The following is a 25,860-nucleotide window of genomic DNA, read 5'->3' as shown; positions in this document are numbered from 1 at the left end:
CTCACCGGGAGCAGCTGCTCTTTGGCTGGAGCCAGATAAGCCTCCACGGGGGAGATGGGGAGGCTCAGGGCCGTTCCTGGTAACTAGGTGGAGCCGACCCCCTCTCCCCAGAAATCCCCACCCCCATGCGGAGTCATAGACGGTAGCAGATAGGTAGACGGGAGGGAAAGACCCCACTGCCAGCAACTGCCCTGCAAAACCAGCTATGAGCACGGCTGACACTTTAACAGGACCAAGAAAGGGGGACCAAGCTTCCCCCCACCACCATGGGTGCCAGGAAGGGGACAGGTGAGAAGAGAGAGCAACCAGGGCAGATGGGAACGCAAGCGCAAAGCCAAGGCCCCGAAGCTCCTCGAGGGCCCACCATAGCCACCCGAGTCCCAGAGTGGCAGACACAGACAGAGCTGGACTCCAGCCTCCAGCGTCCTAAGCTATGGCACGTCACTGCCTAGCTCTGGCCTCCAAAGCCTTTTCCCTGAAGGTTCTATAAAGCAGAGGCAGACAGCATCTCCTGAAACTGCAGCCACCCACAAAAGCGTGTTCTCTTTATCCTACACCCCTAGTCCTAACTGAATAGAATGTATGGGTTCTAATGTCAGAATAATGAAGAAAATGTTCCCCCTTTTTTTTAAGGCAGCCGAGTCTCCTTTCAAACTTCTCACACAGCCCCTCACTCTGCCCCTCCTTTGGAGAAATTGAGAATCATTCCCCAGCTTTCTCAAATATGCTCCCCTTCTCCCCCGATGGCCTGCCCTGCCTCTCACATTAGCCAGGTTAAACAGGCGCCACAGGGAAGAGGCTCAAACTCACCCACGCTGACCCAGGCTTCCAGCGGCCAAGGCCATGGCCCTGCCCCACTGCGTGAGAAATTTTTTGTGTAGTAGCTATAAACCTTCCATTGCCTCCAAACCCGCTCAGGGATAACAGGGTGTTGGGGAAAGGGTGAGAGGTCAAACAGAGACCCTCCTGGAATCTGCCCCCTTCATTAACTTTGGAATTCCGCAGGCCAGTGTTTTCTCAAGCCTTTTTACACTAAACACTCACGCAGGAGGAGGGGACGGCCATTCTCACACTTCAGGCTCCAGCTGAAAAAGCCAGGACCTGGCTTCCTGGGATGAGGGAGGGCCAGCAGCAGCCCCTGGGCCCCCACGGGGAGGAGCTAACACTGCAGGAGCAAATACTCAGGTAAGAACTAGAGATTCAGTGGTGTTATGGTCCTGACTTTGCCTATGATGAACGTGAGGCTCAGAGAGGTTTAGGAACTACAGCAAAGTCACACAGCTATGAAACAGCAAAGTTTCACAACCTGGCTGTGTTTTGCTCCAAAGACCGCCGTCTTCCAACAACTGCAGCTCTCAGCCAAAGGAGGGCAAGGATCTCCCAGTCGGTCCCAGGCACCCTGTGAGGTAGGATCTGGGCGCCCAGGCCTGCCACTCAAATTAGCACTGAGGCCTGTGTGTAATTCCAGGGCTGGAAAGAGCATCCAACACTGAAAACACTCCTGTGAAATGACACCCTGAAGAGTCACCAAGATGACCCCTTGCTAACGCTGCAGCCCCTGCCACAATGCACGTGTCTTTAGGTTGTACTGTGGGTCAGAGCATCAGAGGATGGCACGTAATAAGCCTTCAACAAATGTCTGCTATGCAAACGGTAAGAGAACCAGCAGTGTGAAGGTCTTTTGGATTTTCCGTAAAACCCCAAAGAAAGTACCATCCACATGCTGCTTAACGAGCCTCATATAAAGACTACATCTTGTAACAAGTTTTCTTTAGTGTTTATATCCAGGAGGAGTCTCTCACTTTCAAAGACAAACAGGTTTCCTTCATTTAGACCAAGGGGCAAACTATAGCCTGTAGGCCCTTTGCCAGTTCTTTTTTTTTTTAATTAATTTATTTATTTTTGGCTGCATTGGGTCTTCATTGCTGGTGCGGGCTTTCTCTAGTTGCGGCGAGCAAGGGCTACTCTTTGTTGCAGTGCGCGGGCTTCTCATTGTGGTGGCTTCTCTTGTTGCGGAGCACAGGCTCTAGGCGTGTGGGCTTCAGTAGTTGTGGCTCGCTTCAGTAGTTGTGGCACACGGGCTCTAGAGTGCAGGCTCAGTAGTTGCGGCGCACGGGCTTAGATGCTCCACAGCACGTGGGATCTTCCTGGACCAGGGCTCGAACCCGTGTCCCCTGCATTGGCAGGGGGATTCTTGACCACTGCACCACCAGGGAAGTCCCTATTGCCAGTTCTTATAAATAAAGTTTTATGGGAACACAGCCATGTCCATTCATCTACATACTGTCTATGGCTGCTTTCCAGACACAAAGGCAGAACTGACTAGTAGTGACAGAACTGTACAGCCCACAAAGCCAAAGATATTCACTACTCAACCCTGGAGAGAAAAGGTTTGCCAAGCCTTGAGTTAGACACAAATATAATCTAGTCAGTGTGTCCTGCTAACCAGGAACTCAGAACTAAAGTTACTGTTCAATATTAGTAACTCACGCATCCTCAATGGTCTTTATTTCCATAGGTCTGTATGTTTTGATCCTCTAACTCCATTTTAACACTTGGTTTAAAAATAGTGAATAATCCCTGAGTGCTGATTATATGTCAGGCACTGAAGTAAGCCCTTCAGTATGATCTCTTATTTAATTCTCACAATAAGCCCATAGGGTAGGTAGTATTTATCCCCTATTTACTGAGGAGAAATGAATGGAAAAAACATGAATGAATGAGTCATGGATTGATTGCATAGTGGTGATATTTACTACTTCATAATCCACTCCCAGAGAGTAATACAGGAGTTGATTGGAAAACTTTGGTGCTCAATAAGTAGAATAGAGTTGGCAGAGCTGAGATCAGCTGACTTTGTCAATTGGAGCAGAATTATAGGATTACAAAGCACTATCATTCCGAGATTCTTTTTGTTTTCAATCTAGCTTCAGACTGAGCTGTGCAATCGTTTCATCATGAATCTTCTGGATTTAGGGAGGATCACAGTGGACTAAACAGCACAGTGACATAGAGCTACTCAGGTCAGTCTGAGGAACACTCTGTCTCCAGTGATGTGGCCGGGGCCACACAGCCAAAGTGCCACCAGTCGAAGCAAGGACACGTGCTCCAAATTCAGCGCTCTGCAGGAGGGCTGTGTCCACATGTTGCTACCTTAACATTTTTGCAAAACTGACCTTTTTGTAACTTACATAACTACATCCTAAGCAGTAATATCCGAAAAATCACACGTCTCCTATGCCAATCATGGTCTTTTTCTAATTCAAGTTAAAATAAATATAAAACAATTTTTTTTAAGTTTGCCCCTCTATAACCTAGAGGCACCTTGTACACCTCACTGCACTCTTGAGAACCACAGGCCAAGCAGGAGCAGGGAGGCTGAATGCTGACAGATAGAAGGGCATGCCAGCTTCTCCGCGCTCTCCTGAGATAATCTTGGTAGTTTTCTGGATCTCTCTGAACCTCAGTTTCTTCATGTGTAAAAGTGGGGTTCCACCCACTTCCCCAGGTTGGAAGATTAATCAAGCTTTGATAAACACCATCCGTTAAGCAACCCCATGGCTGTTCAGTGACAAGCCTGGTCTCCAGACTCAGCCTGTGTGGAGCCCAGGCCCCGCCATGGGAGAACAGGTCCAGGCTGCTAAGCCATCTCCAGGAATGCTGGGTGAGGTGTCCGTGGAGGTGGGGGGCAGCCCTGCATCCCCCAGACCCTCCCCCGTCAACTAGAATGTGTGCTATCAATCACCACAAGGGCCTATCAGTTAATTAAATTTTAGAAAAAAAAAGGTCGGGCATGCTCTAGCAGCAGCCTGGGGTAACAGGGCTCAAAGAAAAATGGGTTCTTCCAAGCAGCTAAAAACAGACTTGTGAGATGGTATTAGGCCAAGCAGAAATGCGAACTGGCCACACAATTGCAAAGGAAAAACTGGAGGAGCCGATGTGGACCCAGAAAATGGCAGCATAGCAGCAGCGCCAGGCCCACCAGGACCGACAGCACCAGAGGCATCCTGGCCTACACCTGTCTTCCCAGAGTAAGTGCTGCTGCCTTCACTCCCAGGCTAGAAGAGAAATTAGACAGTCTCCCTAGCAATGAGGATACCAAGGCCCAGAGAAGGGAGGCGATCTGCCCGAGGTCACACAGTCACTGGGGGCTAAGAAGGGAGTAGAAGTTATGTCTCTCAGTTCCAAGCTGCGTGAACCAGCGGCTTTGGAATCAGTGAGAACTGTGTTCCAATCCTGCCTGTGTTCCCTGGGGGAGACCTGCTTTGCCTGTCTGGGCTCCCAGTTACTTCAGCACTAAAAGAGACTGTTCTAGTGCCCACCCCATAGGTCTGGTCTGGGGCTGGAATGGAATAAGGTCTGACACGTGCCCTGCACAGCACGTGGCTTAACAAATGGCGATTATTCCTACATCTGTGCCTGCAGGGTGCAGCCTCGCAGACACGGGGCAGCTGCTCGGAGCAGCCAGAGAGGGGGGAAAGCGGGCATCTTACTTCTCGCTGTGACCATTCTGTGCCTTCTGGTGCCCGAGCCCACCCACCCCCTCCCGGGAGGAGCGTGAGATAACCCAGACCACCACAATGGGGTTATTCTAGGGAGTAACTGATAAAAGGAGAAAAAGCAGGGCTGCGGGCCATGTGATAAGTGAGGGCGCAAGTCTGCAGCAGGAGGGCGCGGGGAGATGGCAGAAGACATGCGAGGGGCCTGGGAGGGCAGAATCGGAAGGGGCAGTGCTGTGCCTCGGTGTCCCCACTCACTTGCCTAGCTGAACCCCTCACATCCCTAGGAAGAGCTCTGATGGCCATTGCAAGCCCAGCCCAACCTCCCAACCCTCCAAGGACCCCCAGACCCTCAAGAGCCCGCCCCAGAGGACTCCTCTCCCTGTCCTGCTTGGCCGTGGACAGCAGCAAGCAGAGCAACTGTCACCAATTCCTCCCAGCAGACCGTGGACCCCTGGGGGCTGTACTGTGACCCCAACCACACCTGGTCCTGCCGCCCAGCATGGGGCCTGCTTCCTCCATACAGGGAGCACAGAGTTCTTACTGAAAGCCTGTCTCTCCCAGGTGACAAAGAGGAACCCCAACCTAAGGACCCCAGGAGCATTCCACAGCAGGCAGTGCTACACACACACACACCACACACACACGCACCACACACAACACACACACACCACACACAACACACACAACACAAACACCACACACACACCTCACACAACACACACAACACACACACCACAAACACACACACATACAAACACACCTCACACACCACACAAACCTCACACACCACACGCACACCACACACACGACACCCTCCTCAGCCTCCTGCTCTGCCTTCTCTTGGATGAATAGCCTTGGGCAAGTTACACGGCCGCTCAACGCTCTCAGCTGTAAAATGGGCACACTGCTGTCCGCCGGGGGAACTGCTGGGCTGACCAAGTTACACAGATGCTCAAAAAGCGTGTCTCCCTCTAGTCTGTCCTCTTCACAGCCGCCGAAAGAGATCACCACCTGATTTCTGTGGATCACCACCTGACCTGATCAACTACGATGCAGTAAATAAGAGGCCTGCTGTGTGTTTAGGCTGTGAACAAGGCACACAGGTCTCCTGACCTCAGCTTACCTCCTAGGGTGGGAGAAAGAGAGGAAATCAAATACCTTGCCTAAGTGGTTATAATATCACGACGCATGGCGGAGCTGTGGACCAGGACAGCGGGGAATGACCAGAGGGCCACTACTTCCACGAGGAGGTCAGGGAAAGCCGTGCTCACAAGTGCCGTCGGGCCTGAGCAGAACCGGAGAGAACGCAACCAAAATCGAACCCCAGGCACCGCCCCTCGTGCCGTCCTGGCAGCCAAGTGCCAGGTGGTCCCAGGTGGCCTGAGCGCACGGGGCACTGGCTGTCGGAGCCGCCACTCTCCTGTGGGCAGCACAACGCTAAGGCAACATCCCTCAGAGCCACCAACCTCACGGCTGCCCGGTCAGGACAGCTTGTCAACTGCAGAACTGCCGCAGTCCTCCGTCGCCGAGCCCAAGTCCGGCCACTCGCGGACAGGAGGCCCCTTTCCCTTGCCTGCTGCCGGCCGGCCGCTCGGCCTTCCCGTGGGCTCTGGGGACGGGGACCTTTGATCAACTGTCCACGCCAACCAGCAGTTCCCAGTTCAAAGGCCAGCACGGCCCACCTGGCTCTGCTCAGAAAGACTTCCAAGGCCCAAGCAACACCCCTCCTTCCTGGAAGCCTTCCCCCAGGCAGCCGTGAGTGACCTTCCCTACCACGTGCTGAGCATCTGCTGTGCGCCAGACACGACACTGGGTGTCGGCACGTGCACGACTATTTTGGGACCAACACCAACCCTATGAAGGACGACGATGAGTCACCCCCACTGAGTAGAGAAGGGCAAGCAATCCAGGAGTCCCTTGTCCCGAGTCACTCCACAGACACGATTCACAGATTCCAACCCAGGCCCGTCTGGCTCCACAGGAACCCAGCGGTGCCTGCAGTGTCTTAACTCGCCAACAATCATGTCCTCATTCACCCTTTCTGCAGCAGGAGACGTGCCAGGCACTATACAGTGTCTTGGAGACACAGAGCCACACAGAAGAGGCCCCGGCCTTCAAGGCACGTATGATCTGGTAGATGAGGACAGACACACGAACCGGGCAAATCAGTAGAGGGTGACAGGCACGATGACAACATCAGTGACGGCTCCTTGGAGGCAACTTTCCATTTCCATCTGTCCCACACACACACCCACCACGATGCCAGACACACAGAGCGAGCTCGTTAAATGCCAGCCCCTTCTGAGAGCCGGCCACGTGGTGGTGACCTCGCACCTGAAGCCCAGGTGGGTGCTGGACAGAACACGCGGGAGATATGTGAACAAGGAGAAGGTGGGCCTTACGTTTCATAGGGAGCCCCCAAGGGAGCTGGCAGAGCCCCAACCGAACATTCCTGTCGGCAGCAAAGGCAGGAAGCTTCAGTCCTCCGTCCACCAGGGGCACCCGGGCTGCAGGAATCCGCGAGGCACTCAGCCAGGGCCTTCCCAAAACCACCTTTAGCATCCAGAAATGGGGCGGTGTGTGTCATTGGAGAGAGGGCTTCCACCAGCGTTATTCCTCAGGCGGCCGAGAATCACTGTACATCCACGCGGCTCAGAAAAGCCTTCAGGGAAGCTCCACGCAGCTGACAGGCGCGGCCACCACGAGGGACCATCTTTTTAATTCCGTTCTGGTCAAAAGATCAAGCCTGGGGGTGGGAAGGAGAAAAATCGACCTTGTTACAGTCACGGACCCAGAGCAGCAGTTACTCTTCCTTCCTTATGTTTGACCTAAGACGTTGAGAGGGGAATCACTAAAAATAAGGCCCTGCAGCTCTGACACTAAAATAGAGGTGAGGCCAGAGACCGAGGGGGAGTGTCCTACAGGCACCAGAGCCCTCTCACCAAGGGAACTTTCTACTGCTTAGGGTTCCTCCTTAGGAACTATCCAAGTAGGGCAAAGGGGCTGAGGTACGCCCGTTATAAAGAGGAGGACAGAAAGTTCCGGAAAGGTTAGGTGGCTGGCTTAGGGAGTGACCGGCACAGCCAGGCCTGGCACCCTGCCCTGGGCTCCCCTGCAGGGCCCAGAGGTCCCAGCTGAGGGGGTTTGGGGTCAGCTGGTAGGAAGTAGTTCTCTGTTTTCTTTTTAAAGATAACCGCAAAGCCTTGGCGTCCTTCCAGGCCTTGTCCTGTGCTATGAACGTCTTCAGGGGCAGGGCCTGGGGCCTGTTCCTTTTTTATTCATTCCTTCAGCAACTGCTGAGCGCCTACCAGGTACTCAGTACTGTTATAGCTATATGGGGAGACCTTGGTCTCCTAACCCGGAGTACTTAACTTACTCTAAAGATAACTGAAAAACAAACAGATGTGGGAGGGAGGGAGACGCAAGAGGGAAGAGATATGGGAACATATGTATATGTATAACTGATTCACTTTGTTATAAAGCAGAAACTAACACACCATTGTAAAGCAATTATACCCCAATAAAGATGTTTAAAAAAAAAAAAAAAAACAGATGGATCCACAATGCTTAGGGCTTGGGGTTCAACAGCCACCTACCCACCCATGATAACAATACCTGCCCTTACGGAACAGCAGTTACCCTGCTAAAAGCTCTGGCCCCCATCTGATACAATCCCCAGCCACCCTGAGACTCCTGCCCTTATTTTCCAGATGAGGAAAGATAGCCATAGACAACTAGGAAGAGTAGAGCCCGAATCTGAGCCCAACCTGTCTCCTGAGTCTGCGCCCTGATCCAGGATGCCTACCCGAAGGGCCGTGGCTAAAACTTAGTTCCGGACGTTCCCCCTGCATAGAATCCTCATTTAATCCTCACCACAACCCTACGCGTTATAGAACATTCTCATCTGACTTCAGAGATGAGAAAGCTGAGGCCCAGACAGCTTAAGCCACTCGCCCAAGGTCACACAGCTAGAAAAACCACAGAACAGGGATTTGAAATCAGGCAACCTGGCTCCAAAGCCCATGAGCTTGACCATTACGCCAACTGTCATCAACAGCAACCACTGCTGCAATTACACATTTTCCAATACTTAGTGGTAAAAGACAGCACAATTCATGAGCCTACAGTTCTGGAGGCCAGAAGTCTAACACAGGTCCCACTAAGCTCAAATCAAGGTGTCGGCAGGCTGTGTTCCTTTCTGAAGGTTCTAAGAAGAATCCGCTTCCTTGTCTTTTCCAGCTTCTAGAGGCTGCCCACATTCCTCGGCTAGTGGCCCTTCCCTCCATCTTCCTCTATCACAGCACCTCTCAGCCCGTTTCCATCATCTCATCTCCTCTAACTCTTCTGCCCCCCTCTTCCACTTTTAAGGTCCCATGAGATTACACTGGACCCACCCAGATGATCCAAGATAATCTAGCTCAAGGTCCTGAACCTTAATCTTATCTGCAAAGTCCCTTGTGACAAGTAAGGTACCATATTCACAGGTTCTGGGGATTAGGACATGGGCATCTTGGGGGGTCATTATTCCATCTATCGTTGCAGCCACGCCAAAGGGCATCCATCCTCTGTGTTACTCATTCTTCAGCGACCAGAGGTCAAAGAGTGAGTCCCCTTGCTCCATTTAAACCGACTGACACAGCTTTTAGACCCAAGAGAAAGATGGGTTCAAAAGGAAGCTTAAATGTCGAGACAAAAGTACAGGAGAGTGGCTGAAACGTTAGAGTTGGAAGTCACGCTACCAAATTTACTAGCTATGTTACTCTGGGGAAATATTTTTCACCCTTGGTTTCCTCATCTGTAAAATGGGAGTAAATCACATCTACCCACTTCTTGGCAGTGCTGTGAGGCTGACATGAAATAAGCAACATAAAGCACTTAGCATGTTGCTGGGCACACACTCAGGACTCAGGGTCAGCCCTTATTTCACACATCAAATGGAGGCGGCCTCCCACCCGTCGAGGGCGGTCTGTCCCAGGACCCCTCACAACCGCCCCTCTTTCGTCCTCGGCTCCGGCCCAGGAGCAGCACCGCACCAGAAAGTTAGGACCGGAGTCGGGTCGGCTGAGAGGGGCTGCTTACGGCAGGAGGGGGGCAGGGATTTACGGCACCAGCCCCGGTTAATGGCAGGGGAGGGAAGGGGGCACATAGTCTGTTAAATGTTTACTGAGGCCCACAGGCAAATATGAAGCCCAGTTTGTTTTGCTGGCGTTGGGTACATTAAAGCTCTGTCACCTGGGGAAGAGTTATTCCATGGTCTGTTGGGTATTACTGCAGCAAAGCGGTGGTCCCCGACCAGGGGCAGGGGCAGTGCCGACGTTCTCGCACGAAGGCAGCTCTGCCACGGACTCCACCTGCAAGAACTTAGGATGCAGGGCGCTGCACACCACGGCTTCTAGGACCATCAAACAGCAACACTTCTCCCTCAGGGAGCAGTTCTGTTTCCTCTGCTAGGTGACTCCTTTTGGGTCATTTGCTCTTCCTGTAATGGATTAGCCAAAATAAAAAAAGACAGGCAATACCCAGGACTGGCTTGGCTGGGGAAGTGGAATTTTCACACAAGCCGGTGCACAGACATTCTGAAGAAAGAAAGACAAACAACCACTTTGGGAAGCTGTTTTGCATTATCCACCAGAGCTGAATATATGCTTTACATATTCCACACTTAGGTATAAACTCACAGAAATGTGTACCGATGTTCGCCAAAAGATATGCTGTCGGATGTTCATGGCAGCGCTACTCATGACAGCCACACACTGGAAACGACTCAAACGCCTCCCAGCAGGAGATTGGATACTACACACACACACACACACACACACACACACACACACAGGAATATTACAGAGCAACGAGAATGATCTACAACTGCACGTAGCATGTGAATACATCTCACAAATGTAATTTTGAGTGAAAGAAGCCAGACACAAGGGAATGCATTGTGATGTCATTTATATTAAAAACATAAACATGTCAACCTAGTCTATGGACAAGGTTATCTGAGTGAGGGGGGGAAGGGACAGTCAGTGACGGGAAGGGGTCAGCAGGGGGCTTCTCACACGCTGGTAGTGTTCTATCCATCCCGGTGGCGGCTACACTGGATGTCTTATCAAGCTGTTTTATATGCTTCTGATATGTGTGCTTTTTTATGCATGTAACCTCAATAAAAAGTTAAGTAACATTTTTTTTTTTAATGTCTCCCGTGCAAGTACGTTTGCTGGAATACTGAAGACGTGGCAACACCCGCTCAGGCCTGGGAATGGCCCCTTCTAGGTCTCTCTGCCTTGTATTTTCATGCCCTGCTGCCTTACAGCTGACCCTGCCCCGGGGAGGGTGATCAGGGAAACACTTCACAAATAAGCTCGCTCTGGCCTAGTGACACGGAATTTGACATGGAATTGCCCCACAAGAAAATACAGCCCCTGGCCCGATTCTCTTGGTTGAGTCTTTCCCCTCTTAGCCTCTGCCTCTGTCAGGCCCAAATACGTCACTTCGTTCTTGACCGTCCCTACCAGGTATTTCCAACAGCTGACCGCTGCCCGGTAGTGAACATGCTGAAGAAGAACGAGAAACAGCCTGCCTCTATTTCCTACCCAACACCAAGAGAGCATCTTTCTAAAATACCAGCTTCCCCTAAAGACGGGATGCACAGAGAGTGCTCTGGGAATAGGAAGGCTTAAGGGACCCTGGGTTGGCAGAGACCGGAATGCACAAAGCCAGGTCACGCAGCCCCCGGCGCCGACACTGGGAGAGAAACACAGTCTCTCTGACTGTGATGGTGGGAGCCGGAGAGCGTGTCTCCTAGTGGGTGCCTGGCTGGCCTCCAAGCCCTCCCTCTGCTTCTGGGTCTCCTGGACTCCGGGTGTATGTCTTCCCTCTCTTGCAGCAGTGATCAGTCGGAGTGCTCATTTCAGGAGGAGCAAGAGTCAGCAGATCCTGCCCGCGCCACCTCTGAAAGCTGCCGGGGCGGGGAGGGGGGCCAGCTGTGGGGAGGAGGGACCGGTTCCCCAAGGGGAGGATCCAGTCGGTAAAGCTCGCACCGTCTTAGCTGGCCTCGCTCTCTCTCAGGTACGCGAGACTCCATCAACACGGATGCTACCAAGCAGGTGTCTGCTTTATCTTTTTCTGAGGAAGGGAGTGGCGGCAACTTCTCCAGCCGTGTCCGTATTATTTCTCAGTGATACCCCGAGAGCTGGGGCCTGCCTAACCTGGGGAGAGAAATCAAGCAGATTTGTTCCCAGGGAAAGTGGCAGCTGTCCGACTGCTGACTGACTCTATTTTTGCTTCGTTTCAGTTTCTCCCCAGTGTGTGCTGGGATGATACGGATCAGCTGCCTTGGAATTTCCAAGCCTTCCAGCCCATGCTCCCCGACTCGTCCCCATCCCACTCGCCCAATTCCTCATTCAGGGGATGGGGGCTCGGGGGCCAGATAAACCCGGGTGGGAATCGCAATGGGGTCAGTCGCTCGCTGGCCACGGGCACAGCCCTTAGGCTCTTTGGAAGTGTTTCCTCACCTGTTGAATGAAAACGAGGAACCGAAACGCATGTCCCCTGGGGTTCGTATGTGGAGGAGACTGTATACAAAATGCTCAGGGCCCAGACCTGCCCACGGGGGCTCCTGACTCAGCAGAGAGTCAGCATCACCTCAACCGTCCTGATCAGCCGGTACTGTTGCTTGGGAGATGCAGACTGAGCCCCGCCCCACTCACCAAAGTCAGCAACGGACTGAAGTTCCTCTGCACTGAACCATCTAAGGCCAGGTACCTCCACCTCCACCTCCACCGATTAGAGCCGTTCTTCAAAAATTCTGACATTCGGGTCCAGCCAGGCTCCCGGAGACCTGCAGAGCCCTTGAGAACTCAGCAGAGGTTCAATAAATGTTGGCTGGAATAGTTAAGTGACTAATCATAACTGCACCTTGAATGCTCACAATGTCCGGCATGCTGCTAGGAGCTGGAAATCACATCGGCCAAGAAAGACAGGATCCCTGCCTTCAGGGAGCTCTCAGGCTATACCAAGAGATCCAGAGATATGAACGGGCAGATGGTGCATGGCCGCAATCGGATATGCTGGTGATGGCCGGGCACCCGTGGCAGGGTAGTGGGTGCTCGGCAGAGGAGAAGAGGCTGCTGGACCACACTGAATGTGAGAGGCCCCAGCATGTCAGAGCACAAGAAACCTTGCAAGTAATCTGGTTCCTCACTGAACAGCTGAGAAACAAGGCCCAGAGAGGTAAAGTGACTTGCCCAGGGTGGCCTAGCTAAGACCTGCGCGACGCAGAATAAGAAGCAAATCTTGAGCGAAAAGGGTGGGCTGGGCACACGATGCCTGGGAGAGGCACTGCTCCTGAAGCCAGCGTGACCAGAGGCCTGGCAGAGCAGGGCCATACCACCTGCAAGCTCGCTCCAAGAGCGCTGGTTGTCTTATGCTGTGTAACCTCAACAATGCTGTGAGGTAGTAAACTCGTTTTCCAAAGGGGACACTGGCACACAGCAAGCTGTACGCCCAAAGCCATGCGGGAGTCGGAGACCCTGAGATAGGAGCCCCGGCGCCCTGCCTCCACAGCCTTTTTGCCTAACCACTAGGCTGTCCTGCCTTAGAAGGGGGATATGGAGGGAAAGACCGGGGGCAGGGTGACAGGATAAGAAGGTTCTGGAAGATAGAGTTGGGGAGGGCTCTTGGGAGTTTGGTCGCTAGAAAATGCAACGAACAGAGACTCCCGAGGCATCAGTATCCACTGCCGGGAACTGACCAGAACGCCCCGGCCCAGTGACCTGTCGGTGGGTCCCGGGCTTTGCTCTTTTCCCGAGGTAAGTGTCTCCTGTTGCCCACAACATGCTGCTCCAGAAGGTTCCTCGTCAGAGTGGGACGTTTGCCCATCACATCATTCCCACCAGGCTCAGGGATGACAGGGTGGGAGTGCGGCAGTGGGTCTCCCCAAAATAACTGACCCCTGACTGCTTCTCCCCACCTGCAGGTGAGAAGACAAATGGTCCTGGAGAAACCTGGGAGCAGCACCCACCCAGGTAGAATGTGATGACACCTCACTTGTCATAGACTGTCCTACAGACACACCTGTTTTGGGGGTACAGCTGTCTTGATTACAGATCCCTGGGATTACTTCACAATAGCTTTCTTTTTCATTAACTAGACCAGACCAGAGAGAAATAGCACCAGCAATTGTAAGAGAGACAAAGAGGCAGGCAGACAGACGGATGGATGGAAAGACAGACAGCAGGGTGGGAGGGAGGGAAGCCGTGCCCAGCAATGACCAGCGCTTTACAGACAAACAGACCAGGGTGAGAATTCTAGCTCCAGTGCTTACCAAGCAGCTGTGAAACCTTGAACTTCAGTTCTCTGAATCTACTTGCCTCCCTGCAAAATAGGTCCTGCCTTGCACAATTAGGCGGGAAATTAGAATTAACCTATACAAGCCCTTACACATAATAGGTCCTCAATAAAAGAAAACCTTCCATTTAATCAGCTAACCTCCATGATCCTTTACACCCTGAAGGTGATTAAGACACTGAAATGAACTGAGAAAGCCATGAACACTTTCCTTCTACAAATGACAAGCCTTCAAAGTCTTTTTTTTTTTTTTTTTTTAAGTTCCTTCTGTTTGCTTTTGCTCATAAAGAACTGCAGGGAAAGGTCAGCAAAGACCCAACTGTCAGTCAAATCCCAGGAAGAAAGGGGACAAAGGGCCACAGACCTGAGCCACCCAACAGGGACTAAAGAGACAGTTCTTTACAGGACAGCAGAACTCACCCTTGAAGACTCCAAAGAGAGAAGCTCTAGGACGCATTATATTCTCCAAGAAAGTAACTCTGAAGGAGAGTCAAGATTTCACACCCTGCCTGCAAAGAGCTTCTCATTCAAGCAACGCGGCTACAGGAAATAAACAGTCCACTGAAGGACTGAGCCCACAAACTGCAGTGGACGTGCTCCAGGACCTCAGGGAGCCCTGCACAGGATTGGAGCTGTTTTCATGGACGGATCATGGGCAGCCTGAGAGGTGTACCAGCTGAGTATAAGGGAAAAGAGGCTCAGGGTAGTGGGAGCGGTAGAAGGAGGAAGACGAGAAACAGCATTTATTAGTCGCCAGTCACAGAAGAGGCCCTTTTTAATCCCCCCATTTAATCCCCATTAATGCTCACAACCCCAGAGACAGGTCTCAAATCCCCAAATTACAGAAATGTCAGCAGGGAGAGGGAAGGCATCTTGCCCGCTGTTGCACAGCTCTCAAGGGGTGGAACTGAACTCGGAACCATCAGCCTACAAGCCTCCTCAGATCCACCATGACACCAAACCCTGGCCTTGCTTTAGGATTTGGGTCACGTTCCCAGCACCCTGAGCTCCCAGGCTCTCGGGGGCTGGGGACTGACTTCCTCTGCTTGAGCTCTTTCCTCAAAGCAGACCTTTCCACCCGGCAACCCTGCTGCACCTTCCCTCCCCAACCCGTCTCACGGCTCCATACATCCCATTATCATCACTTTTATTCCAACTCCTCTTATTACCTGGATTAGCTGGGCTTCCGGGGAGGTCACGATTGTGACTTTGGAACGCATTTCTGACTTTCACGGAAAAGGTCTTTCCTTCAAGTCACATGGGCACATTTCACTAAGTAAACTCGGGGGGCGAGCTGCCTGCCCACGGGACACTGGGTAAATCCAAAGTGGCAATGGTGGGACAGGAGGCAGAGATGACGGAACAAAAATCCAACAGACTGGGTGTTAGGTTCGGGAAGTAATCACCGCTGTGCTGTCACCCCAGCGCTCCACGGAAGAAGGGAGTCATTTAAAACATCCAGCGACTGACGAAGGAAGCAGAGAGGCTTGCCCCTGCCTCTCCTTCCCCTGCACCAAAGGCAAGCCCCTCTTCCACCCCATCCCGTCGGCATCCGGGGTCAGGAGACAGAAAGTACACGGGCAACAGCAACATTATCGAGGGAAAGAAAGGAGACAGAGGGAAGGAAGGTAGAAAAGGAGGAAAAGAAAATTTTAAAATAAGCAGCAGAAATCCAAACGTATTAAAAACATATCAGAATCGTAGTCCAAATAAAAACACTGACTTGGGGAACTTAAGTCTCCAGAGCTCCGTGGGAACTGAGTGGCATGGCATCACAGCATCCGTGGCAAGTCAAGTTCAACATCGCACACACGCACACGCATATATACATACACACGCACACGCACTGCTGTGTGGGGGGTGTACGTGGATCACTCCATATTTACCAAGTGCCTTCACAGTGTGAGTTGCAGTACTAGGCTCCCAAAAGGTTTCTCTGGGCCAGTGGGTCTCACACCTGAGTGTGCCTAAGAACCACCTAGGGGCTTGTCACAATACAGACCCCCCCAAGGTCCACCCACAACAGTTCTGACCAGTAGGCCTGGGGAGCGGTCTACTCTGTAGGTCCCTCAGGTGACAGACATGCAGGGTGATAGTGATGTGGGGCGACATGGATGCAGACATGGATACAGTGATGCAGGGTGATACGTGATACAGGGCGATAGTGATACAGGGTGATGTGGTGATGCAGGGATGCCGCAGGGCTCACTGGAGAAGCTCTCTTCCTCGGGGGCTAACTGCTCTCTCTTCAGTGTGAGGCATTTGAGATAAAGTGAGGCTGTGAGTGGTTGTTGCTGGGAGGGAGGGAGGGGGTTACCCTTACCGAGCACCCTTCTGGGCCAGCCACGAGCTGGGCTCCTGGGGCTCAGGGTCTCGCTTTGTGCCCACCCACCCCTCCCAAGCAGTTACTGGTGCATCTTACAGATGAACAGCTAAGGCTCACCAGGGTGGCTTGTCCAAGGTCACCTAACTAGGAAGTAGCAGAACTGGAAACTTCCTTTTGTCTCCGAGGAGGGAAAAGATAAAAAGGAAAAGGATACACTCTAAATCCTGAAAACGTGGAGTGGTTTAGAGGAGAGGAAGGAACTGGAAGAGGAAAAAGGAAAAGGAGAATAGATGCCTGAGCACTCATTCCTCACGACGCCTGGCTGGAGCGCTTCTAATCCTTTAGGCGGGCTCCAGGGAGCATGCAGCCCCAGCAGACCCCCTGGACCCCACAAACCATAGCAACGGGAGGAGAAACAGATCTCAGATGGTTCAGGAGGGGATGCTGTGCAACCAAAATACTCTGATTTCTCCCCCAGTCACCACAGAAAACTCAGTACAGCTCACAACACATCTCATCACTTGCTGCTTCCTCTTACAAACACACAGGCACCCAAAGGGTCACGTCAAAAGAAACCCGCACGTGGAGCGCCCAGCGGCACCACGGCATAAGCTGTGAGAAGGATGAGGACCTTCCTTTGAGGGTGAACAGGATCATGGGACACATCTCATCATTTTGCTTCTCGGTCTCAAACCTGCAGGATGACAGTCAACTGCTTCACAGTCAGGCTGAAGGTAATGCCCACGGCTAACATTTACCAATTGTCTTCAAGGCAGCACACACCTCAAATTGGTGTATTGAAAAAAAACCGCAAAATCTATAACACAGGTGGTAATAAACTGAGCTGGGATTGAGGTCCCAGGGTCCCAGCTCTTAAAGTTTCAACTTTAGCTACAGACACCCCTGCAGTCTGAGCACACTGGACATGTCACTCACTGACTCTCCCCTGGGCCTCTGCTTCTGCTGTCTTTCCAACTGCTCAGCCTTCTTGGTGAACTTCTACTCATCCTGCAAAGCCCTTTCTCTCACTGTGCCTTCCCCAATCTTCTCATCATCCCCCTGTGCCTTACAGCTAAATCCACTGCTGCCCCTTCCCCAGCGCTCCCACCGCATAAAGGCAGACACCATATCAATTCAAATCCCAAGCCTGTCACCTCTGGCCCATTTGCTCCGGCTCCGGCACAGTGACCCAATATGCGGAATTGGCATGCTCTAAAAGCACACAGGCCTTATTCTCTCCACGGCCCTAGTCCCACACTGAGCTGCCATCATTTGTATCTGAGCTTTCTCCATTACAAAGCTGTGGGTAAGCAGCTTGAGGATAGCAACTATGTTATCCTTAAATTCCCCGTTTCCCAGAACCCAATCCTGCAGCTGCTTAGCAGCTAGTAGCTGCTCAATTAATGCTCATGCTGGATAGTCATCCACTGAGCATTTACTGCAAACCTACTGTGTCAGTCACTGTGCCTGGCCAGAATGATGGAGACTGTTTGTTTAACGGAGAGAAGGCAAAAAGATTCCAAAGGAAAAGTGAACGGTTCTGAATCACCGATTAACTGAAGGAGTGGAGCAGAGAGATTCTGGAAGGGAAATAGCCCCTTGGAGACTCAGGCTCTGGAATCACAACAGCCCACTTGCATCCTGTCTCCTTACTCACCGTGCACACCAGGAGGCTTATTTATTAGCATTTGGAAGCTTCACCTTCCTCCGCAGAAATTAACAGCTGCCCTTATAGGGCTTCATAGGGCTGCTGGGAGGATAAAATGAGATAATGCAGGCAAAGCGCACGGCAGGGCCCGCACACACAGAAGGTGCTCAGCACGTATTAGCCATTATTACCAGCTCCAGCAGCTCAGTAACTGAAAGGCAGCCAATGGTTTCTCAGCAGACAAGAACACACCTGAATGACAGACATCATTCTTCACACTTCCCGAAATTCAAAGGTATCTCCCTTCCGTTCATTTTCCAAATTAGCTAACGATGAGAAAGTGGTGTCCTTCAGGCAATTCAAGGCGCCAAGTACACACACGTCATGCTTACTGAGGTGGGTGTCGTGGGCACCTTCGAGAGTCTGCAAAGAGGAGCGTGCATTGGGCCGGAACCTGCCCGGACTCCCTCCAAAACCCTCAGGGGGACACGCCTGGAGCCAGAGGCAGGCCCAGGTCTTGCAACACCACAGCCACTCCCAGCTGGACGCCTGAGGCTCCACTGTCCTTGCCTAACCGGGGTGGGTGGGAGAGAGAGGACAGGGCGGGGGAGGAGACGGCGGCCCCGTGCAACAGGTCAGAGAACGGATACTCTCACGTGTCTGGATTCCTAGAAGATCAGAAGCAAGGGGCAGGGATGGGGACAAAGAACGCTTATTGAACCCACAAAGGACCAATGACAGCCCTGGACAGAATTTCATCAAACGTCTCCTGTAACTCTCACGAAGTACCTTGGAGATGGCAGGACTTTTCCCTCATGTGAGACCTTTAAGAAACTGAAACAATCACGGCAGGATTCCAAGCCGGGGTTTTTCTGACTCCTTTCGTTAACGTTCTCTGCCAAACTACAGGGATGACATGACACGGGAAGGTCACTTCCTCCTTTTTACGTTTCTGTAAGTTTGTGGAGGCCATTTTTCAACAAGCATATATTAATTAGGAAAAGAATTCCAGGTGTTTTGCTCAGTTTTCTTTCTGAATCCGTATCTGGTGCTGGAATTTGCAGATATTCTTCTCGGGGTACCAGAACAGTTCTTGGCTGTAGGTCCAAAAGCACCAAAGAACTGTATCCTAATCATTTCTTTCCATGACCCACGCTGAGGGGCAGTCCCACCCTGTAACTGATCTGAGGGACTCCGCCTGGGGACAGATAAAGCCTGGGGTCCCTGGGTACCAGGAGTCGAGCACATCCAGCCCCCGGCAACAAGATTTACATCAGAGACGCCATCAGCTTCTGCGGTGTGAAGCAGCAGGTAGCTGGGCAGGGCTGATCTGAACCAAGCTGGCCCTGCCACCAACGCGCCGGACCTCACGAGCCAGGACTGGGAGGGGACAAGGGCACAGGCATGAGGGAGCGTGCGGGCTCTGCCCCAGCTCTGGGAAAAGGCCGTGAACCCAAAATCACCTGAGACCATGTTTCCTAACCTGTGAGACAGGATTGCTGTGCGGATGGCAGAAGCTAAAATTCAACGCTTCCCCAAAACTCTTTCACCCCAGTGACCTGCATCACCAAACACAGGGGCGGCGAGACACTGGAGAATTCCCAGTGTAGGAGAATTCCTCTCTGCCCCTTAATGTTTATTTGATTACAAAAGTGTTGATACCCACTGCCCCTCTCCCATTTATCCTGAGGCTGCCATCCCCTGGGAGCACTCCTGGGTGTCCAATCAGCAGAAGGGCACTTATATACGCTAACACAGGCCACGATGCAGATGGGTGGTACCTGCTATGCAGCGTCAATTTCCAACGCCCTCTCTTCCCTCGTGGTGAGCGTGAAGAAGCCCCCATCTAGCAATAACCATTCCTCTTCACTGCATATTTCTGCTTTGCTCTCGCGATTTTTTTTTAAAATTTATTTATGGCTGTGTTGGGTCTTTGTTGCTGCGCGCGGGCTTTCTCTAGTTGCGGTGAGCGGGGGCTACTCTTCGTTGCGGTGCGCGGGCTTCTCATTGCGGTGGCTTCTCTTGTTGCAGAGCACGGGCTCTAGGCGCGCGGGCCTTAGTTGCGGCACGCAAACTCAGTAGTTGTAGCAAGCAGGCTCTAGAGTGCAGGCTCAGTAGTTGTGGCGCACGGGCTTAGCTGCTCCACAGCATGTGGGATCTTCCCGGACCAGGGCTCGAACCCGTGTCCCCTGCCTTGGCAGGCAGATTCTTCACCACTGCGCCACCAGAGAAGCCCCTCACTATCATTTTTTTCTCATGGAGGGCATAGACAGGGCATGGCTACTCGACCCACCTACAAGATGATGTGGAAGACAGTCTAAGAGGAGAGAAGCTGATCCAGCATTTTATCCTGTGGGCTTCCTGCCTTCCCCAGTCACCGGACAGAGGAGGAAGGGGACAAACAGGGGGGAGATAAGACTCCAGTGGTTACAGGGTTCATAGGGAACGCAGCACGCACAGCGACACTACTCCTCTCTTTGCAAACAATACTAATAAATGCTAACATTCTCGGGGCACCAACAACTCACCAGGGCTCTACGAGCATCATCACGTTTAATCATCACCATGACCCAGGATGGGTTTGTACTTTACGAATAAGGTTACCGAGGTCCAAGGATGCTAAGCCACTTTCTCAAAATCCCATAGCTAGTACGTGGGAGAAGGCGGTTCCTTTAGCTAAAGAGGATATCTGTGTGGACAGCTCAAGAGCACCCGGAGCTGCGGCCAGGAGCGCACAATGAAATCACCAGCTTCACCGCATGCTCCGCCTTTCCTTCATTCAGCAAACATTTACCAAACGCCTGTCCCTAAGGGAGAGAGTTCTGCCTGTCCTCCCGGCCACCTTCTCCTCACCTTCTCTTTCAAGAAGGGAGACTGGGGCTTCCCTGGTGGCGCAGTGGTTGAGAGTCTGCCTGCCGATGCAGGGGACGCGGGTTCGTACCCCGGTCCGGGAGGATCCCGCATGCCGCGGAGCGGCTGGGCCCGTGAGCCATGGCCGCTGAGCCTGCGCGTCCGGAGCCTGTGCTCTGCAACGGGAGAGGCCACAGCAGTGAGAGGCCCACGTACCGAAAAAAAAAAAAAAAAAAAATTGACAAACGTTCCCAGACTTTCGGGTCATGGAGTTACAAGGAAAGGTACTATAAAACCAGGTCCTCAAGCTCTTCGGGGAAACCAGGAGGGAGGCTATCTTAACAGAAAACAGCTGCCATTGTCTCACATCGGCTTTGTTCCTCTGACTTTCAATGTTAGTCAAACGCTATAAAGCTTAATACCCAGTAATGAGACTTAAATAATTAATGCTTGATAGCATTAGCAACATCCTGTTATTTAATAATAAAGAATAATAATGTCAGCTTCAATGATTTACTAATGAGTGCTTAAATAATTAATTTTAAGATGTACTACGCAACCTGCAAGTTTGTTAACTCATTCACTGGACTTCCTCCCAAACCTGGCCCACAAGCCTCTGGTCACTCTCATCACTGCCGTCAACACTGTCCTAAGTTGCTTACAACTAAACTCCGTTCACCAGAAGCAGCTCCAGAGCAACAGCAGAGTATGCTCTGAAGACACTGCCTTGAGGCAGTGCCTATGGGAGGGTTTGGGGAAATTTTAAGCCATTCTTAAAGTCTAGTAAACTTTTCAAAAGGAAAGAGATGCCACTAAAAAAATGAACATGTGAAGAGGAAGTAAAGCCAGGATGCACGAGTATATATGCAAGGACCATTTTTTTAAAAAGAAACTGATTCAAATTATGGGCAATTAATATAGTTAAATGAACTATGATGCATCTATACCATGCCCCAAATTCTGGAAATACTGAGAGCCTTTATTTCTGGGTGGCAGAACTAACATTTTTAATTTTCTGCTTTTCAGAGAGAAGGTCACAGACCCAGAAGCAGTACTGCCTGGTCATTTCCAGGAAGCGACCCTGTGCCCTCGGCCCATCACCTAACCTCTGTGCCTTGCAGCACCGTCTCGCAGGGCTGCCACGGGATTAAATTAAATGAGTTAATATTTGCCAAGGGCTAGAACAGTTGCCTAGTGTATAAGAAGTGCTACATAATTCTCTGGCAAACAAAGAATTATTTTATAATAAGGAAAAACCATTATTTTACAAGTCAAGGAAAAATCTAGAGGTGGACGAGGACAGTATCACAGGAACCTCAATATAAGGCCATTGGGACTGCGTCATTGCTCTTTTCTTACAGCTTCCTTTCATAATGGTTTGCGGTGGACCTCCCACCCTCAGGGAAGGCATAGTTTAGATTCACCAGGAAGTAGCACAAGGTAATTTGATCCGGGGCGGGCGTAGATGACCTGGGACCTCTGGCACATTCACATCAAAGGAGATGCCCCAGGAGGGGTGACAGCTCAGACCACCTCCGTTTCATGCCTTAGGACTCCCCAGGCCCCTTTTCCACTCTCCCCAAGCACCCCAATCCCCCCAGCACATCTGCATAAAAAAATGAGACTGTAGAGCCTCAAGGGCAGGCCCCCGAGTTCATTTTTCACCTGGAGCCCAGGCCAGCCGAGAGGGCATTACCATCCCAATGGCCCGGCCTTCGCCAGAGAAGGAGAGGAGAGCGGGCTGGAAATGCAGGGAAGTAAGTGCTGGCTCAGCAAAGCCCTCCCAGCGGAGCGTCCTCCACAATCACTCATTGTCATTCCGGCCAGGTGTCTGCATGCCGCTGGCCCGCCCCAGGATTCGGCGGCGGAGATGGGGGCGGTCCAGACAGAGGAGCGGATCGGTCGGGTTTGCATATAAAAGAGCTGCCAGAAAGCAGTCTCGGCCCCGCGAGACCTGTCCTCCCCGCAGCTAAGATTCTGCCGCTTCACCTTCCCTGACAACTTGACCTTGGCTGAGGCCAAACACGAGCCCGGGCGGCGTCCCCAGCCATTCCTCACGTTCTGGGTGACCCAGCCAGCTGCTCCGGGCAGCTCTGGAGCAGGACCCAGGAGGGCACCTGAGGCCAGCCGAGCCAGGCCCGGGGCAGAGAAAGAGCCACTCACTCGGGACAGCCTCACCCTTCAGGGGAGCAGCCCCACTCCACCCCAGTACCCGTCAGGCCCAGGTGATGATGACCCCGGCGCTGTCCTGGCTTGGCTTTAAAAAGGCGTTTAATGGCATCCTATACACTGAACCCACCCCTGACCACACACACACACACACACACACACACACACACACACACACACACAGTATTAGTGAGAAACCCCTCACAGACACAATATGCCTTCTTCTTAAATGGCCTCACTGAGGCAAGGCTCAGGACCTGCATTCCAAGAGTGGGACCGCTGGGGGCCAGGGTCACCTCCATCCAGCCCCCACTGCTGCCTGAGCACCCATTCCTGTGGGTCAGGGCAGGAAAGCAGACAGGCAGCGGGGCTGCTGGCCACACACCCCGGACAGGCAGCTCAGCAGGGCCCCGGCAGGAAAGACTGAGAAGGTGCCAGGCCCTGAGCCTAGGCACAGCCAACCTGCTGGATGGACGGGCTCATCACCTGAGCCTAGTGTGCACCTGTCGAGCACTCCCGAGATGCTTTAAGAAATACTCTAACAGACCGACAATTAAAACTTAAAAGAGCAGGGCAGGACGGGGAGGGGTCCCTCCCAGCACCTAACGCACCAGTACTCCATTCTTCCCAAGCTGCTAGAGCCAAAGACTGGGCTGTCAGAGGGAGAGGTGATGGGCATTTGGCCTTTACACAAGCCCTTATCACCCGGATCTCAGCACACCTGCTTAGCCAAGCCTTCCCCGCCAGGTCACCAGGCAGGCCTCGGCGGACCCAGTCCCCGATGATCATGCCCAAATACAGGGTTGTCTGCCAGTGCCACACCCCAAAGGACATTCCCCTCTGATGGTCTCCAGCCCCCACCCCCCCAGGAAACAAAAGGTGGCCAAAAGTGCTTTCTCCATCACATTAGCTTCCCAGGGCTGTCAGAGCAAATCACCACAAGCTCCATGCCTTAAATGCAACACAAATGAACTAAATACAGTTCTGGAGGTGAGAAGTCCAAATGGGGGCTCACTGGGCTGTCAGCAGGGCGACATTCCTTTCTGGAGGCTCTGGGCGGGGGTGGGGGGAATCCCTGCCTGATGGTGTCTTCCCCCATCTTCAAAGCAGCAATGTTACTTCTCACATCACGTCACTCTGACCTCCTCCTTGCCTCCCTCCTCCACTTTTAAGGACCCTTGTGATGACACTGGACCCACAGCAAAATCCAGGATAATCTCCCTATATTAAGGTCAGCCTTCATTCCACCTACAATCTTAACACCTTTGGTGACATAACATGTAATATTCACAGAGATTCGGATGGGAACGTCTTCGGGGGGCAGGGGGTAATTATTGGATTATGCTCCCAACTACATCCATATCTATGTCAGGCCCCAGGCTGCTCTGTGCCTGAAAAGCCCCCAGAAAAGAAGCTCCACAAAAAGAAACCCCACAAATCGCTACCTACCCCCCACCATGGAAAAGCCAGGCCAGCCCTGATCCCAGCGGCTCTTCTACGGTTCCAACCACCGCCCATCCCGAGGGTCTACATCCAACCTGTGGTGCAGTGACCCCCCTACGCCCACTTCACGGGTGAGGGAAGAGCGGCAAGACACACACCCAAGGTCATTCAGCTCCAAGGAGCGGGCCTGGGAGTGCAACGTGGGGTTCCGGCCCACAGGGACCCCAAGGTCTCAGATGGGTCCCGGACTTGTGAGTTCAGCCTCCTAGCAGGATCCCTTCCAGCACGGGGGCAGCCTCGCCACTCTCGTCTGGTGCTCTGGTGGCCCTGAGGACCTCCAATTTGAGTTCTCACTGACTCTGCTGAGAATTTTCCAACGTTAGCAATTTTCTGCCATGTTCAACGTGTGTCAATTACGGAAGCGGGAGGTGGATGGGGAGGACAAAAGTAAGGTGACATCCACCGGGCACTTGCTAAGCGCCAAGAACAGGCGTCCAGTCCCTGCACCTGCCCACAAGCCCTGAGAGGAGGCCTAGTTAGTTCCACTCTCCCGTCTCCCGGAGATGGGCACCAAGCCCACACTCACACAGCAGGGGATTGGCGGCACCCCGATTCCAATTCCAGCTGGCAGGCTCTCTCCCCTCCAACCCGAGACCTCCCCCAGCCCTGGCCACCCAGGAACCAAGCATTCCAACCTGGTTACCCGACCACCCTGGAGACTTCCTCTCCCTCCCCACCCGCACTGCCAACCCCCAGGCCACCTGCGGTTCCTCCTGCCAGCAGGATGGGCCCTGGAGTGGTGGAACCAGAGTTCTCCAGTGGTTTCATGCCTCTGCTCATGACGAAGAAGCTTCTTTCTCCTTCCACGGCAGGCCCGAGGAAGCCACGTGGAGTACAGGACTTGGGTGTAGCCAAGCAGAGGGTACAGCTGGCTGTCACTGGGCACTCACCTAGAAGCCAGTCCCAACCTTTCCCCTACATCTTGCTCTGTCCTCAATGAGCCAAAACAACCCAGAGGGACTGACGCCAGTGGGGCGCGGGGACAAGGCCCTGCCATGCCAGCCGACCTTTGCTCTGCTCACCCAGACATCAAAGCCAAGCTCTGGCCACAGATGCAAAGGGTCCTGGGAGATCCAGCTCAACGGTGACCCAGTCAAGCTCTGGGTCGGCCACATCCACACAAGTCACTTTCCCACGCTGGGTATCCACTTCCAAGCCCTGCACGAGGGGCTGAGGGAACACATACGATGCAATAAGAGCCAAGGTCCCTGCCCTGGAAAAGATTTGAGTTTACGGGAGGAATGTAAACAAACGTTCCTAAAGCATCCACTACCTTAGAAACTGCCACCAACGCTGTGAAGGAGACGCCAGCTCACCCCCATCAGCAGTGGATCTGGGGGTTCCAGGGTGGAGGTCTTTGAGGAGCTGACGTTTGCAATGACACCTGAAAGTTAGCAGGACTTTTTATTTTGCTTATGAGGAAAGGAAGGAAGAGAGAAGGGAGAAGCTCTCTGGCAAATACCGCTTAGGGAGGAATATTTAAAATTGGCAACAGCCCAGATTAATGAGACAGGCCC

At 52.6% G+C, this 25,860-nt stretch overlaps 1 protein-coding gene across 1 annotated transcript in view; it reads right to left on the bottom strand.

Moving 5' to 3' along the window:
• LOC113633686 (translation initiation factor IF-2-like) overlaps positions 1–25,860 on the bottom strand; it is a 266,781-nt gene that overhangs the window by 188,327 nt on the left and 52,594 nt on the right. Inside the window, exon 3 of the mRNA XM_027132060.1 lies at positions 6,905–7,248. The gene's annotated coding sequence lies outside the window, so the exon portion shown is untranslated. The remainder of the gene's footprint in view (positions 1–6,904; positions 7,249–25,860) is intronic.

The sequence above is a fragment of the Aethalodelphis obliquidens genome, unplaced genomic scaffold, assembly GCF_003676395.1.
Source record: "Aethalodelphis obliquidens isolate GAN/ISIS:26980383/991018 unplaced genomic scaffold, ASM367639v1 scaffold41, whole genome shotgun sequence".
Taxonomy (NCBI): domain Eukaryota; kingdom Metazoa; phylum Chordata; class Mammalia; order Artiodactyla; family Delphinidae; genus Aethalodelphis; species Aethalodelphis obliquidens.
This window is presented reverse-complemented; position numbering and strand designations above follow the sequence as displayed.